This window comes from Hippocampus zosterae, chromosome 11 (genome assembly GCF_025434085.1).
Source record: "Hippocampus zosterae strain Florida chromosome 11, ASM2543408v3, whole genome shotgun sequence".
Lineage (NCBI taxonomy): Eukaryota > Metazoa > Chordata > Actinopteri > Syngnathiformes > Syngnathidae > Hippocampus > Hippocampus zosterae.
The window spans coordinates 3,291,072-3,306,494 of record NC_067461.1 but is presented as its reverse complement, the minus strand read 5'-3'; the positions used below and the strand labels follow the sequence as shown (position 1 = coordinate 3,306,494).

The following is a 15,423-nucleotide window of genomic DNA, read 5'->3' as shown; positions in this document are numbered from 1 at the left end:
AAATTGCATTTACAGTGAAACTCCTCTTAAATTAAATCACGTTTACAGCGAGATTTTTTTTTCACAAGAGGGGGTTTTTCACTGTAGCAAGTTTGATCTCAGATTTCGTTTAACGCAACAGTTTTTTTTTCGTTGTATGGGGGGCAGGAGTGTGGGAATGGTGTTAATGAAGATTTTTTCACACTGGGGGGGGGGGATTTCGTCCATGTAGGTTTCAGAGTGAATTTTTAAACCACCTCTTGAGCAGGGTTAAGTTTGCTCCGGTTTCAACTGTTGTCAGGGGGCGACACCAGTATGACTTTGTACGTGTGAAAGCTCTACGGGGGGGGGGGGGGGGGGGGGGCATGTGAACACTCCTTTAGCCTGAGGATCTCGCTATATCCACTGAAGAGTAATCCAGATTCCTGGACAGTTTATTTACGTGATAAATAAAGATGGTCAAACCTTGACACCTTGGTAAGAGGGGAGGCAATCTTGACCTTTACGCTTGACTTTATGACGGTCAATGCTTATCTCATCAGCATCCGTTGCGTAACTATTCATCTTCCAACGATAGAGTGGATGCTTGTTGATCGATCAATCATCGATTTTGATTGACTGTCATTCAGACTGGGCAGTTCCGGGCAGTTCAGTCCCAAAGCCGGATAGCTAGAGGAGGCTTCAGCTCACTGTTGACCGTAATGAGCACAGAAAGTGGATCGATAGATGGATTATTGATGGTCTTGAAATAGTTGCACTCCTTGGCTCGAGTCCCCTTGTTTTTCCATTTCCCGTCTCTCCGTGTTTTTTGTTTTTTTTCCTGTAACTCGGTGAAAGTTCCCTCGCTGATGTACTTCCGATCAGCATCTTGTCCTTTGCTCCTCCAGGATGAGTTAAATGAAGTGACTATGTATGTATCTTTTCAATCTTGTGAAATTGGTGTCTGGCGGCAATCCAGTCCGATAAAGACTAAGTGGTTGCGGGACCGGCAACTTGGTCGAGACTCGCGTAGGGGCGAGGCCTGAATGCAAATGGCTTTCAATCCACTCGTTCTCCGTACAGCCGCCGTCGCCGGCCTGCTTCGCGAACCCAATTTATGCCTTTAAGTGTCTTGTTTTGTACTTTACTTTCAATCAAATGCTTTTTGTAATTGCTAATGCAGATGATTTAAGTGTTTCCATCCAGTGGCTGACGAATGCGCTACGAGGGAGAATTCCCGCACGGCACGGTCAATTATGCAAGGTTATTATCTATAAGTACCTCTAAAGAGAGTCTCCGTTGTCCCATGTTCATGCGCGCTCATAATGCGAGCACGCCGTTGTTTGGCTTTCGCCCTTGAATTAGAGAAAATGACGAAAACCCGGATGCTAACCAATGATGATTTTTTTTTTTAGCTAACGTCGACGGTAGAGCGATACGAATAATGCCACCGCAAATGCAAACGATTCACATGCAGAGATGACTGGGACAAACATTTTGATGACGTTTTAAGATCGGGGGTGTGGGGGGGGGGACCGGAGAGGAGACAGCAGGCGACCGGCAGCAGATGGCGGCTCGGGTCGTTCACATGGCCGATCGCCGCTGCACCGTAAAGACGACGGGCCACCTGTGGCTCGTAGCGGAAAGGAAAACAATTGTACGGTATACGACGCTCGTAAAGCCGGGGGCATCACACGGCTGCTTTGTGCCGCTGCGCGAGTATCTTCCTTTTTTTTATAGTAAACACACAGAAATTAAGCTAAGCACCAAACCTTTCCCCTCCCGAGGTTCTTATCGTACATTATATGTTCTAGCTAGGTCTCCATATAAGGAAGCTGCCTTGAAAAAAAAATCGATGCAAAAGACGTCACTTGTGTGCTGATCAGCCCTGAGGAAAAAAAATTAAAAAGCAGCAGCAGCAGCCGCTTGTAAACTTTTGCGCACTTTTCGTAGCATCCTTCGCAGCAACAGCGCGTTCGGCGCCGACCTCCAACCGACGCACCCGTCCGATACGTGGAGGCTATCATCAACTCCATTTGCGACATGTCTTCTTGGGGAAACGCTCCCCTTTATCTCCATCCCAAGCGAAAATCACCCCCCCCCCCACCACCCCGAGGCTCGATATCAATCTAATTGCCGTAGGAGGTAGCGAGGGCACGGAAGAATGGACGGGCCCGGATTCTAATCAAAGCGCCAACCTTGCGGCTCGGCGCCGAGCGAGCAGCTTCGCGGGGGGGGGGCTCGCGCTGTCACTTGGTTCCATTGTGACGAGCCAAATTGATGTTATCAACATGGTAATAGAGCGACTTTTGTCAGCTCCCGCCATGCGTGCATTCTTGGGGGGGGGGGGGGGGTGACAGCTTATTTAGGGACCACACAAACGGAAATCATATTTCCGGTTCGGCGGATGGGTGGGTCGCCCTTCCTCGTCGTCAAACAATTGTTCCGCTACAGTGAAAAAAAAAAACAAGTGCACTTGCTTGCCTCTTTTGAAAACTAATTCACTCCCAAAGACGTTTTTAAACGTCTTTTCAGACTTGGTCCAGGATTGGCTGGTACTGAATGAGTTTTAAGCAAGAATAAGTTGAAGCGAGTCTTGAATTTAATTGACTTCACGAATAACGATGTTCTTTTAGAAGCCACCAAAGTGAAGCCAAATTGATGTTATCAACATGGTAATAGAGCGACTTTTGTCAGCTCCCGCCATGCGTGCATTCTTGGGGGGGGCGGGGGGGTTAGGGTGTGACAGCTTATTTAGGGACCACACAAACGGAAATCATATTTCCGGTTCGGCGGATGGGTGGGTCGCCCTTCCTCGTCGTCAAACAATTGTTCCGCTACAGTGAAAAAAAAAAACTCTTTTGAAAACGAATTCACTCCCAAAGACGTTTTTAAACGTCTTTTCAGACTTGGTCCAGGATTGGACTACGAATACGTTCAAGCGAGTCTTGAATTTAATTGACTTCACGAATAACGATGTTCTTTTAGAAGCCACCAAAGTGATACAAAGTGGATCAAATACTTTTTTTTGTGAAGGGATTGAAATGAATGCGGGCAGGGCCCGGTGGTTCAGTGTTAGCGCCTCGAGCTCACAGTGCAGAAGTCGCGGGTTCGAGTCTCCTGCCTCCCTATGTGGAGTTTGCATGTTCTCCCTGTGCCTGCGTGGGCAAAAATGGGGATTTGTGTTTTTCACAGGTTTTTTTGGGGGGGGGTGGGGGGGTTCACCTTTGAAATTTGAGCATGTGTGGGGGGGGAGACTTGTGCATACATATGAAAACCTTGTTGAATACACTTGTTGCCGAGGTAACGCTTGTTCAAGGGATTAAAATGAGCATCACCTGTGGTTTAGTTTTTTTTGGGGGGGGGAGGGGGGGCTTGTCGGTTTGTGTGGAGGAAAAACACTTTCATTTCATGCATGAGGGACCTCCTGTTTCCTCCTGCTCGGTGTTGTTGTTGCTGCTGCTGCCGCCGCACGCTACTCATTTCCCAAAAGAGGAAATTAATAAGTTGCGGGGGTGAACTGAGCAAAGAGAATGGCTGATGTTTCGGAAATTGGATTCTTTTTCAGAGAACGCTTTGTAAATAATTAAAAACAAAAGAAAAAATAAATCAGCCGCTGCGCAAGAGCAAATTCCTTCCATTTGTGTTCGTTAGATGCATACAATCAACACGGCGGGACATTTTTTTTTTCTTTGGATATCTTAACCACATCAATGCGTGCTACGAATGCCTCTCATGCGATAAATCGTTGATCGATTCCCATGGCTCCATCTTCTTCTCTTGCTTAGCAACAATAATGAAGCCCCCCCCCCCCCCGCCATCCCGTCGCACCGACCCTTGGATGTGACATAACCCAATAACAACGCTCCGCGTTTTGCGTCTCGCCGAGATCTCGTGGTCGATAAAGCAAATCAGAGCTCGCAATTGGGCCTCCTCGCTCACACCTGCAAACACACACACACACACTGAGTGTGTTGACTGGTATCGAATTGCACTAGCACACACAGCTGCTGTGCCACAGGTTCTCTCTCCAAGTTGTTTGGAAACATCACAAGGCCTCGTTTGTGATGTCAGCCAACCAAATCTGAGAGGCAAATCTCTCCGTCCTCTTTCTGATCAATTTGAGTCCCTCAAATTCTGAAAAATTGAAAAAAAAAAAGGAATGAACAAGAGCGTTTGTTGCTAGCATCCGGCTAAATATGTCACAATGGCATTCGTGGCAATTTAACAATCGTACAGTAAATGCAGGCGCATTATGGAACTCCTGCTGCCGCACGTGTTTATACAGCGAGGAACGCGGCGCCTTAATTAACACGATAACGCCGAATGTGCCTTGTGACGGCCATTAGCCGCCGTTTTTAATGCGCACCGGCGACGTATTAGTTGGAGGTTTACTTATTTGCTCGTCACGCGGGGCGGCGCGCCTTCTCCGAGGATAATGAACGTGTTTGTTTTGCCATCCGGCCGCGCTTGGCGTCGAGGATTTGATCACCGTCAGCCCAAATTTTAAACACCTCTTGAAAGCGCGGCTTGTTAGCGACTGAAACTGAGGTTAATACCTGCAAAAGAAGCATGAGAACCATCTGCCCGACAGCGACTTGTTAACAACGCCTCCCCCAGACTGCAAGATTCCGCGTCCTTAATTGCCTGTCGAGCAATTGTTGCCAAGCTAATTAAGACCATTCATTTATTGTTGAAACAAAATAACGGGAATAACACGGTCATTACATACCACGGAGAGTCTAACTCGATGCTACGTTACTTTTTCAGGAGTTGATTTACATAATACATTAATCTAAAGTGTTTAAAAAAATGTATTTGAAGGCGCAAGATGTGATGAATGGGCCATCGCCGCCTCTTTAAATGGCCAACCCTGGAAATGGTTGAATGGCATTATCTTTCTTATCCTTCCATGAATTCATGTGGAGATTTAATTAAAAAAAAAAAAGACAAAACAATCATCAAAAGTTGGCAAGATGAAAAATAAGTCCGATATTTGCCATTTTAAAAAGAACTAATATCAGCTAGTCAAATTAATCAGCCGATTAATCTGACAGGTCCTCATGCGCTTTCACCAGAATGCCGAAGTTTGCAAAAAATTTTGGGGGGGGTTTTCGAGTGATTTTTTTTTCTTTCCCAATTTGTGTTGTGAAACAGAATTTGTTTTTTTTTTCATGATGAACTGCGGTAGGCTGCAACTCTGCTTCTGACCTCACTCACCAGGCCAGACCCCTTAAAGGCGCACATCCACAAATACGACATGATCTACAGTCATTATCTATAATCCCCATTTAAAAAAAAAAAAAAAATGATTCACGTTTTTAAAAGAATGACACTTAATTGACAAAATAATTGACAGATAAAGAACTAATATCAGCTGGTCAAATTAATCAGCCGATTAATCTGACAGGTCCTCATGCGCTTTCACCAGAATGCCGAAGTTTGCAAAAAAATTTTGGGGGGGTTTTTGAGTGATTTTTTTTGTTCTTCCCCAATTTGTGTTGTGAAACAGAATTAGTTTTTTTTCATGATGAATAAAATAAAAGAATAAAAGAATGTCATTTAATTGACAAAATAATTGACAGACAAATTGATTGTCAATTGTGATTCGTGGTTTGTGCTACATTAGAGACATGAAATAAAAATATTTTTTTGCCTGAAATGTATTCATGGCAAGTCAAGGTAGCACTATGCGCTACAAAAATGTCCGATTTTTTTTTTTTTTTAAATATTTGCGGTTGAGATTTTTTTTTTAGTTTTTCAGTACTTTTGTGCTGTTTGTAAGTACCGCCTTGACTCGTGTTGCCTTGAGCTAAATTGCTCCTCTTTGTTGTCAGGAGCAGGAGTCTGGCGAACCTGGCGACACGAAGCATATTTTCATATGCAAATAACAAGTAAATGGAAGAATCCGCATGCTTTCATCTCCTTCCGTGGCAGGGTTAATGATCGGCTCGGCGCACGCGTGCTTCCGTCTTAGCGTGACTCATGTTCATTAATATCGCAAGTCGAACTTCAGCGACTACTACCAGTGGCGTGTTCCTCTGTAACCCCCGCCCCCCCACAAAAAAAATTATAATAATAGCAATAATTTGCACAGCAATTTATGTTAAAGGGCGGCCCGGTAGTCCAGTGGTTAGCACGTGGGCTTCACAGTGCAGAGGTACCGGGTTCGATTCCAGCTGCGGCCTCCCTGTGTGGAGTTTGCATGTTCCCCCCCGGGCCTGCGTGGGTTTTCTCCGGGTGCTCCGGTTTCCTCCCACATTCCAAAAACATGCGTGGCAGGCTGATTGAACACTCGAAATTGTCCCTAGGTGTGAGTGTGAGCCTGGATGGTTGTTCATCTCTGTGTGCCCTGCGATTGGCTGGCAACCGATTCAGGGTGTCCCCCGCCTACTGCCTGAAGACGGCTGGGATGGGCTCCAGCACCCCCCGCGACCCTCGTGAGGATCAAGCGGTATGGAAGATGAATGAATGAATGAATGAATTTATGTTAAATGTCAATTGCAAGGCCAAAATAATGATGTCAGAGCGGTGGCACTGAAAGGGGCGGGGCGAAAATACAGCAGGTTCAAATACAGGAGTTCTTTTTGACTTTTTTTTTGCTCTATACAGTAAATGGACAAGTCCCGATTTAGAGTTGGGAACTTTGAAATGATGGACTCTCTCTCTCTGTAGCGCATTTTCATCTATCCTGAAGGGATCCATTGAAGTACAAGGGAAAAGTCTATTTTTCGGGGACGGCGCCACGTGCGGATTGTTTTTTTTTTCTGAAGGAGTTGTGCGGCTTTGTTTGAGGCTCCCTGTAGGACATGTGAGCGCTTTATCCGCCAGTCAGTGTGTCGCGCGTGTTATTCACGCTGCGGGAACAGGAGGCTGGAAGATTAAGGCCCGACGTGAGTTCGAGTCGATCCTTTGTGGTGGAGAAGCACCGACTTACTGGCAGGCTGAGTGTCACAATACGAAATGGCACCCCCCCCCCCTCACGCCCCGCCCCCACTTATCCGCATGCTTCAACTGCATTTTTCACATTTATTTTCGTTTTCACACCACCCTTGATTGTGGCCGCCTGAAGCACGTAAAATGCATCCTCGATAGAGTTTGAGTCTTGACATTGACTCTTTTTGGTGGGGTTTTCAATCTTTGCTTTTAATTTTGTTTGTACAATCAATGTCGTCTGACTCGCCCTGTCAATCACGCGTTGCGGACTTTTAGTCTCCGATCCCGATGATCTTTTGTCGCATATGTACGTCTCGATGTCAAATGGCAGTGTTTGCCTTTTACAGCAAAAACAAACAAACCGGGCCTTACCGTTCCAATACTTTTGAAACGTAACTTATGGCACAGTCGGTGTCATTTATGAGTGCTTAAAAAAAAAAAAAAAAGCTCCCTTGAGATGTGAAATGACCCCGTGCCAAATGTAAACACTCCAACTGTTGAGAATGATTTATCATCATCCCCCCCACCCCAAGTGCGAGACTCGGTGCACCTGCACAATCTAATGAGATTCAACACAAGCGAGCGCCGTATCGGAAATTCTGATGAGAACCTGCAATTTGGATGAACACCTTCGGCGAGACGGGAATTGAACAATGCCATTCGCCGTCGCGTCCAGTTGAGCTCCTGGACCTCGCGTCGGCTGAGCGCAGGAAACAAACATGGTGCTGAATGTAAAGGATGATATTGGACTTATTAGACAAGAGTTGGGGGGAGCGCTCCGGTTCTGTTAAGCTGACGGAAAGCTGAATAAAAGTGCGAACAAAGAGAGACGGAGATTCGTTAACAAGTAAAACGTTCCAGGATATCTATATATACTGTATATTCATTCGTATATTCATTTTCCGTACCGGTTGATCCTCACGAGGGTCGCGGGGGGTGCTGGAGCCTATCCCAGCTGTCTCCAGGCAGTAGGCGGGGGACACCCTAAATCGGTTGCCAGCCAATCACAGGGCACACAGAGACGAATAACCATCCGCGCTCACACTCACACCTAAGGACAATTTAGAGTGTTCAAACAGCCTGCCACGCATGTTTTTGGAATGTGGGAGGAAACCCGGAGAAAACCCACGCAGGCCCGGGGAGAACATGCAAACTCCACACAGGGAGGCTGGAGCTGGAATCGAACCCGGTACCTCTGCACTGTGAAGCCAACGTGCTAACCACTGGACTACCGGGCTGCCAATACTGTGTATATATATTTATATATATTTTGTTGTTGCCAAAAACGAATATATTTCTTCCAGGGCTCTGTCCTAAGCCCCCACTTTTACTGTATACTTACTCATTGTAATGCCTTTGGCGTGCGAGAAAGTAGAGCCGCAGTCGCCCAATCACTTTTCAGTCATTTCCGGAGTGTCGGGAGAAGAGAAAACCGCAAGCACAATGACCGCGCGCTCTTCGGAGCGGCACAGAGTCGCATTTTCATCAGCTGGGACTCCGCCACCGAAACCGTGCACAGCATCAGCGCGACAGAAAATGAACGGACGGCACGCTCGTTTGTTTTAGTGAAAATGAAGTCGGGTGGGGCGGCCCGGTAGTCCAGTGGTTAGCACGTCGGCTTCACAGTGCAGAGGTACCGGGTTCGATTCCAGCTGCGGCCTCCCTGTGTGGAGTTTGCATGTTCTCCCGGGGCCTGCGTGGGTTTTCTCCGGGTGCTCTGGTTTCCTCCCACATTCCAAAAACATGCGTGGCAGGCTGATTGAACACTCTAAATTGTCTCTAGGTGTGATTGTGAGTGCGAATGGTTGTTCGTTTCTGTGTGCCCTGCGATTGGCTGGCAACCGATTCAGGGTGTCCCCTGCCTACTGCCCGGAGACAGCTGGGATAGGCTCCAGCACCCCCCGCGACCCTAGTGAGGATCAAGCGGCTCGGGAGATGAATGAATGAATGAATGAAGTCGGGTGGATTTTCCGCCCCCGACCCGCAGAGATGAAGACCGCGGGCGATTTTGCCAATTGAAGAATCTTTTGAGTCCACGCCGTCGTCGGGCAAAACGCCTAAGACTGATGACGGGCTCTCAAAAGTCGTGGTAGCAGATAACGTTATTGTTATCGGTTGTGTCTACGCATACGTGTTGGTGCGCATTGCTGACTACTTTCTGTGTAAAATTTGCCACACTAAGTCCATTTCTGCCGCGGGCGGGGGTGGGGGGGGTCAATTTAGAGCCGTGAAGTAGTACATCACGGTACGGATGACATGGCCGCCTTGGCATCGATAGTATTGACGACAATATACTCTCACCTTAGTCTGACAGCGGGGAGTGAAAGCGAGGAGAGAGAGCCGCGGATGTTTATCTTCCGAAAAGTGAGGGCACGGCAAGATTTGTGGCCGGCCGTTTACAGGGTGGGGAGGGGGTGGGGGGGTATGACTCATTGTTACCGAAACTGCAGTGTTGTAGGACGTTTAGATGTTAAACCGAAGCCGTGTTGTACCGTGTTTTGGCCCCGGTTGGTTAGTCAGGTGCTGCTTGTGCGGGGTCAACACCCGACGTGAGCGATTAATTTCGCGATTAATTTCGCGATTAATTTCACAATGAACCCGAGTGCGCTATTTCAGTGAGTTTCTACTACCGATACTTTGTGCAGTCTTCACATTTTAAAGTGTAACACCAACTGGGCCAAAGCTTTGCACCGTTTCATCTCCAATCTTCAAAATCTCGTTTTTGTTTCTTGTAAGAACGAGTTATTGCGAATTTGCAGCCTTTCTAATCTCCCCATATCTTATGCACAAAAAACGAGGAGAGCGTCTGAAGAACCCGAAAAGGCGGTCGATTATGAGATCACACGCGGCAGGAGCCGTCTGCATCGGATCCGTCACGGCGGGCCAAAACGGTGCCGACGATGAATCCCGACACGAGTCTCCGCGGTCGGCGACTCCCGTGTCGAATCCTGTGACTTTGCTGCGAGTCGCCGAGCGTCTTTAAAAGAGACCGACCGCCTCATTTCGCCCGTGAAATCAATGAGACAAGTGCAGTTCGCCAAGCATTCGGTGCCATTGTGGCGGGCCGTCGTATTAAGTTCCGAAAGTCAGCACAGCCAAGATGACTTTGCGTTTTCATTGGCAAGCAGTCGGCGTCGGACCAAATTGAATTGTCTCTTTTTTTTTTCGTCCTAGCATCTTTATCATCATCTTCTTTTTCTTTTCTTGTGCCCGCAACCAATGACGACAAGGTGCTCCGAGGACGAAGATTCACTCGCTTTTGTTCAGCCGACGTCATCCGCAATAGAGATGCATCTCGGCTCAGATCAAAGCATAATGACTCGCTCCTACTTTCTATCCATCAAAAAAAAAAATCCATCCCTTAATTCATCCATCCAGCTGAAGCATTCATCCATCGATCCGAGAGAAATCATCCTCGGATCGATGCGGCCGTCTCAAGAAACAACTCTTTCATCTGCGCGTCCATCTTCAAGTTAAAAACGTCCGCATGTGAAGACGCCCGTTAAGAAGGAATTGGTCCAAAGAAAGCATTTTTCAAATGTATGTCACGTCGCTCGGTGGCAAAGGTGTCGGATAGCTTCCAGGGAATGAGCGATGGATCCCCGACCACTTCACCGGGACCATTTAAGCGTCATTATTCCACCATTATCATCCTTGGCAATGACTGCGTCGTCCTCCTTTTGCCTGTCAGCGGACTTCCTGCCTGGCGATAGGCTTGAATGTGAGTGCGCGTGCTCTTTATGATGCTAAAATAGGAACATGGAACATACATTTTGTGCCTGGAAGTGACAGCGATCTTGACGCACCAGATGAAGGTCCGCCAATTGAGATTCTGTGGCTTTTAAAGTTGGAATCCATTTTAGATTTTTCAGTCTTAGGGGCAAAAATGCTTTTTGATCACGTTTTAGTCATTGCTAGTTTTTATTCATTCATTCATTCATTCATCTTCCGAGCCGCTTGATCCTCACAAGGGTCGCGGTGGGTGCTGGAGCCTATCCCAGCCGTCTTCGGGCAGTAGGCGGAGGACACCCTGAATCGGTTGCCAGCCAATCGCAGGGCACACAGAAACAAACAACCATTCGCACTCACACTCACAGCTAGGGACAATTTAGAGTGTTCAATCAGCCTGCCACGCATGTTTTTGGAATGTGGGAGGAAACCGGAGCACCCGGAGAAAACCCACGCAGGCCCGGGGAGAACATGCAAACTCCACACAGGGAGGCCGGAGCTGGAATCGAACCCGATACCTCTGCACTGTGAAGCGGACGTGCTAACCTCTGGGCTACTCGGCCGCCCGCTAGTTTTTAATCGATGAAAATTTTTGATTTTGTCAAGTCAAGTCAACAGTATTTATAGATTTTTTGATTTATAGGATTTTTGGTCTAGTTTTCGTTCAAAATAGACGTACAAGGTTTCCACCTAATACAGGGGTGTCCAAACTTTTTGCCAAGGGGGCCAGATTTTATGTGGTAAAATGTCGGGGGGCCGACCTTGGCTGACATTCTTTACATTGAACAACAATATTGTTCAGCAAATTTTAGTAAGCCAGTCTGTTTCACATTTCCATTTTTATTTTAATTTCAACAATCTTAAGAATTTCTTTTGGTTCATTCGAAACAGGAATTTGAAATATGACATATCAGTCAATATAAACACGGAGTGATGTCTTGTTAACTCGTGAGTGATGCCCTCTAGTGTCTAAATGCTATTACTCATTTAGTGAATGCTATTACTCATTTAGCCACTAGAGGGAACTCTATGAAACATCACTCACCAGTCTACGAGACCTCAGTCAATGCAACACGTGTTCCATTGCGCCCAACCTGCGGGCCAGACGGCACTGATTTTATGACGGGGGCCGAGGGCCGGATGAAATTCGACCGCGGGCCGGATTTGGCCCGCGGGCCGGACTTTGGACACGCCTGACCTAATAGCAAAGACTTTCTGCGTCTCCCGTCCCGAGTGAAGTTAAGTTGATTTCATCCTCAGAGCTGACAGTGTAACCTCAATTCAAGCACTGTTGAAAATGGCAAAACTGTTTGCTAATATTTGTTAGTTCTTGCCCTTATTCAAAAAACTATAAAAGTATAAAATTGTGTTATCTATCCACGTAACACAACATAAACTTCTAAGATCAAAGGTCTTTGAGCATATCGAGTTCAGAAATCCGAGCTCAAGATTCCCCTCAGTGATGTCAATTCCGCTTAGTTCATAACAAGCAGCGTTTGTCATTTTGTCATTTGACATTCAACACTTGTCCCCCCCCCCCCCAAAAAAAAAAACCCTTCAATCTGTTTATTGCCACTGTCAGTTGAAGTTTACTGTCGAGCTAAACATAAAACAGAGACTTAGGCCGCATAACTCTGCCACTAACAGATGATAGGAAATGCCGTAAAGCGGCTAATGAATAGCATCTATTGGCGACGTTATAAAAATGAAAATAATATTTGGCATATTAAAAAAAATGACCCAGTTCTTGCAGTTGTAAAGTTCAACAAATATTAAGGAGAGAGAATTGGAAAACACTCAAAGGTTCTGCCTGTAATTCAGTGTTATAAGCGTTATATAGCGTATAAGTTATTTTCTTCTTCATATATTCTTACAGTTAACTGGCCAATGATTCGGTTATCCAAATTTTATTTCCCCAACTATCGGCATCGGACTTAAAAAAAAATAAATTCAGATCAATCGGACCCTAGACTGGAGTCAAATTAAGTTCATTTTATTTGGTTTTATAGTCACTGGTTCCCTCATGTGTCTGTGCTAAGTACCCTGCTTTTTTGGAGTTTTTGTTTGTTTTTTGCACACTTTTTTTTTGTGGAGTCTCCCTTCACACGAGCACATCTTATTTTCTTGTGCCTTCTCAATTCATGTACAGTATTCATCGTAATACGCTTCAAAGCCTAACTCAATCTCGCGCTCCTACAAAACAACCACAGGCACCAATCCCACTTGGCTGTCAATGCGAGGTTTCCGTTCTCGCTCACTCTTATTTTAGCGGCCCCTACTAGTGGGATTTGTCGTTCCTTAATGCAGTCGTACGCTTGGAGTGCGGTCAGTATTTTTCTTACCTCCCCCTTCACACACTCTACTGGTGTCATGATTGATTTTCCTTTTTTTTGGCTTTGTTCTTGTAGTTTCTGTGGCTTTAGAACAGGTTGGCGTAGGAAGTGACCTGTCATTTGGTGACTGTTTTGGGACTGAATTGTTCTATTATTCAAACAGATGACATCATTGGGGAGTATGAAAAGCTTTGGGAGGCCGTCGGGATTGTTGCTTTTGGATAAGATGTTCCCCCACTGGTGGTGCGAGTGGTTTATGTCATGTTCCTGTTCTTGGCCTCGCCAGCAGGTGGCAGACTGGGTGGACTTGCTGGTTGCACACCTGCTGCCAACCTTGCAATTAGGGAACTCTGTATTTAAGGACCCCCAAACTGTCTGCTGGGTGTCGGAGAATTGTGTACCTTGCTGCTGCTCATGTGACCTTTTTCCTCGACCCCTCGCTCTCGTCGTGTTTGCTCTTGTTTTCTCGGTAATGTGGTTTTGTAAGTATGGTTTTTGTTTTTGTTCATTGCTTATGTGAATTGGGTACTTTGCATTTGCATCTTCCTTTTGTTTTGTCTTTTCCTGGTCCTTACTTAAACAGCACTTTTCGACTTTGTCGTTGTGTTTTAGTATGAAACATTTTTGTTACGGAGTTTTGTCTGGTGTCTACTATTTTGGGATCCAAAAAACATTATTTGGTGTCACCAAAAATGACAGTTACCGCGTCAACCTCACAGTGCTCAGCACCGGCCTCCCTGTGTGGAGTTTGCATGTTCTCCCCGGGCCTGCGTGGGTTTTCTCCGGGTGCTCCGGTTTCCTCCCACATTCCAAAAACATGCGTGGCAGGCTGATTGAACACTCAAAATTGTCCCCACGGTGTGAGTGGGAGCGCAGATGGTTGTTCGTCTCCGTGTGCCCTACGATTGGCTGGCGACCGGTTCAGGGTGTCCCCCACCTCCTGCCCGAAGATGGTTGGGAGAGACTCCAGCACCCCTTGAGAGGATTAAGCGGATCAGAAAATGGAAGGATGGATGTTCCCCACTAGGGTGGTCCTTCAAATTAAGTGTTGCAAATTCAACCCCCCCTCTGCTGACAACTGTATGAAAGATTCAATTGAGTGAAAGATTTCATATTTTCACTTCGGTTGATGATGTGTGCATTCTGCGCGATGGCTGTTTTGATACGATGCCGTTGCGCCGCTTTTTCATCCTCTCGGGTTTCTGATGAGCTGTCAAACAACTCAATAATGGATGACAAACATGCCCTTCAAGTCTATTCGCAGTCATACATTATTTACCCTAGGCCAGACAAAACTTATTTTAGGTTGTTGTTTTTTGAGGGGGGTGGGGGGGGGGGTCAGATACTGACATATTAATAATACCGAGGATGACATTTTCATCTTTCAAATATGTGTTGGCGCCTTTCCCGGCAGACGTCCTGATCCACCACCCCAAGAGGATGAAAAGTCTGAGTTGTAAATAAAAATGTAGGGGCCAACTGCGACGCTCCAAAACACGCATCTGCGGTTTTAATCTGGGCTCATTAACCCACATCTATCATGTCAATCAAACTTGAGGGTGCCCGTGACGATGCCGCCGCCGGCTCCCCATTCGGAGCGGGCGTCTGGTTTTGGGGATGGGCGCGGGCCCTCCTCCTGAGCCGCTCGGCGCCTTCCGTTGCATTACAACTTGAGCGGGAACCTCCTCCTCGCTTCGTGTGATCTCGGCTCATGTGCAGGGGGCTCAGCCGTAATCCTCGGTGGGACACACAAAGACCCGTCTTCCGTTTTTTGAAGGCCGGTTCGGAAGGCCGTGTTGCGCAATGCATCCAAATGAGATTTTTCCGATTGGCAGTTTTAGCACTTGACCCAAAAGGGGTGTCTGTTCTCTGTGCCTTGATGTGACATTCATTTGATCCCATATTGTCAATTTCCGTCGTTAAATCTTCGTATTTTTTGAATTATCCTAATAAACAGGTGCGTGCGGCCCGGTAGTCCAGTGGTTAGCACGTCGGCTTCACAGTGCAGAAGTACCGGGTTCGATTCCAGCTCCGGCCTCCCTGTGTGGAGTTTGCATGTTCTCCCCGGGCCTGCGTGGGTTTTCTCCGGGTGCTCCGGTTTCCTCCCACATTCCAAAAACATGCATGGCAGGCTGATTGAACACTCTAAAAATTTTCCCTAGTTGTGAGTGTGAGTGCAAATGGTTGTTCGTTTCTGTGTGCCCTGCGATTGGCTGGCAACCGGGCCTGTGTGGGTTTTCTCCGGGTGCTCCGGTTTCCTCCCACATTCCAAAAACATGCATGGCAGGCTGATTGGACGCTCTAAATTGTCCCTAGGTGTGAATGTGAGCGTGGATGGTTGTTTGTCTATGTGTGCCCTGCGATTGGCTGGCAACCGGGCCTGTGTGGGTTTTCTCCGGGTGCTCCGGTTTCCTCCCACATTCCAAAATCATGCGTGGCAGGCTGATTGAACACTCTAAATTGTCCC

General features: G+C 46.9%; 1 protein-coding gene across 2 annotated transcripts in view; it reads left to right on the top strand.

The window, feature by feature from the left end:
• grid1a (glutamate receptor, ionotropic, delta 1a) overlaps positions 1-15,423 on the top strand; it is a 218,918-nt gene that overhangs the window by 113,015 nt on the left and 90,480 nt on the right. The gene's annotated exons all lie outside the window — the stretch shown is intronic.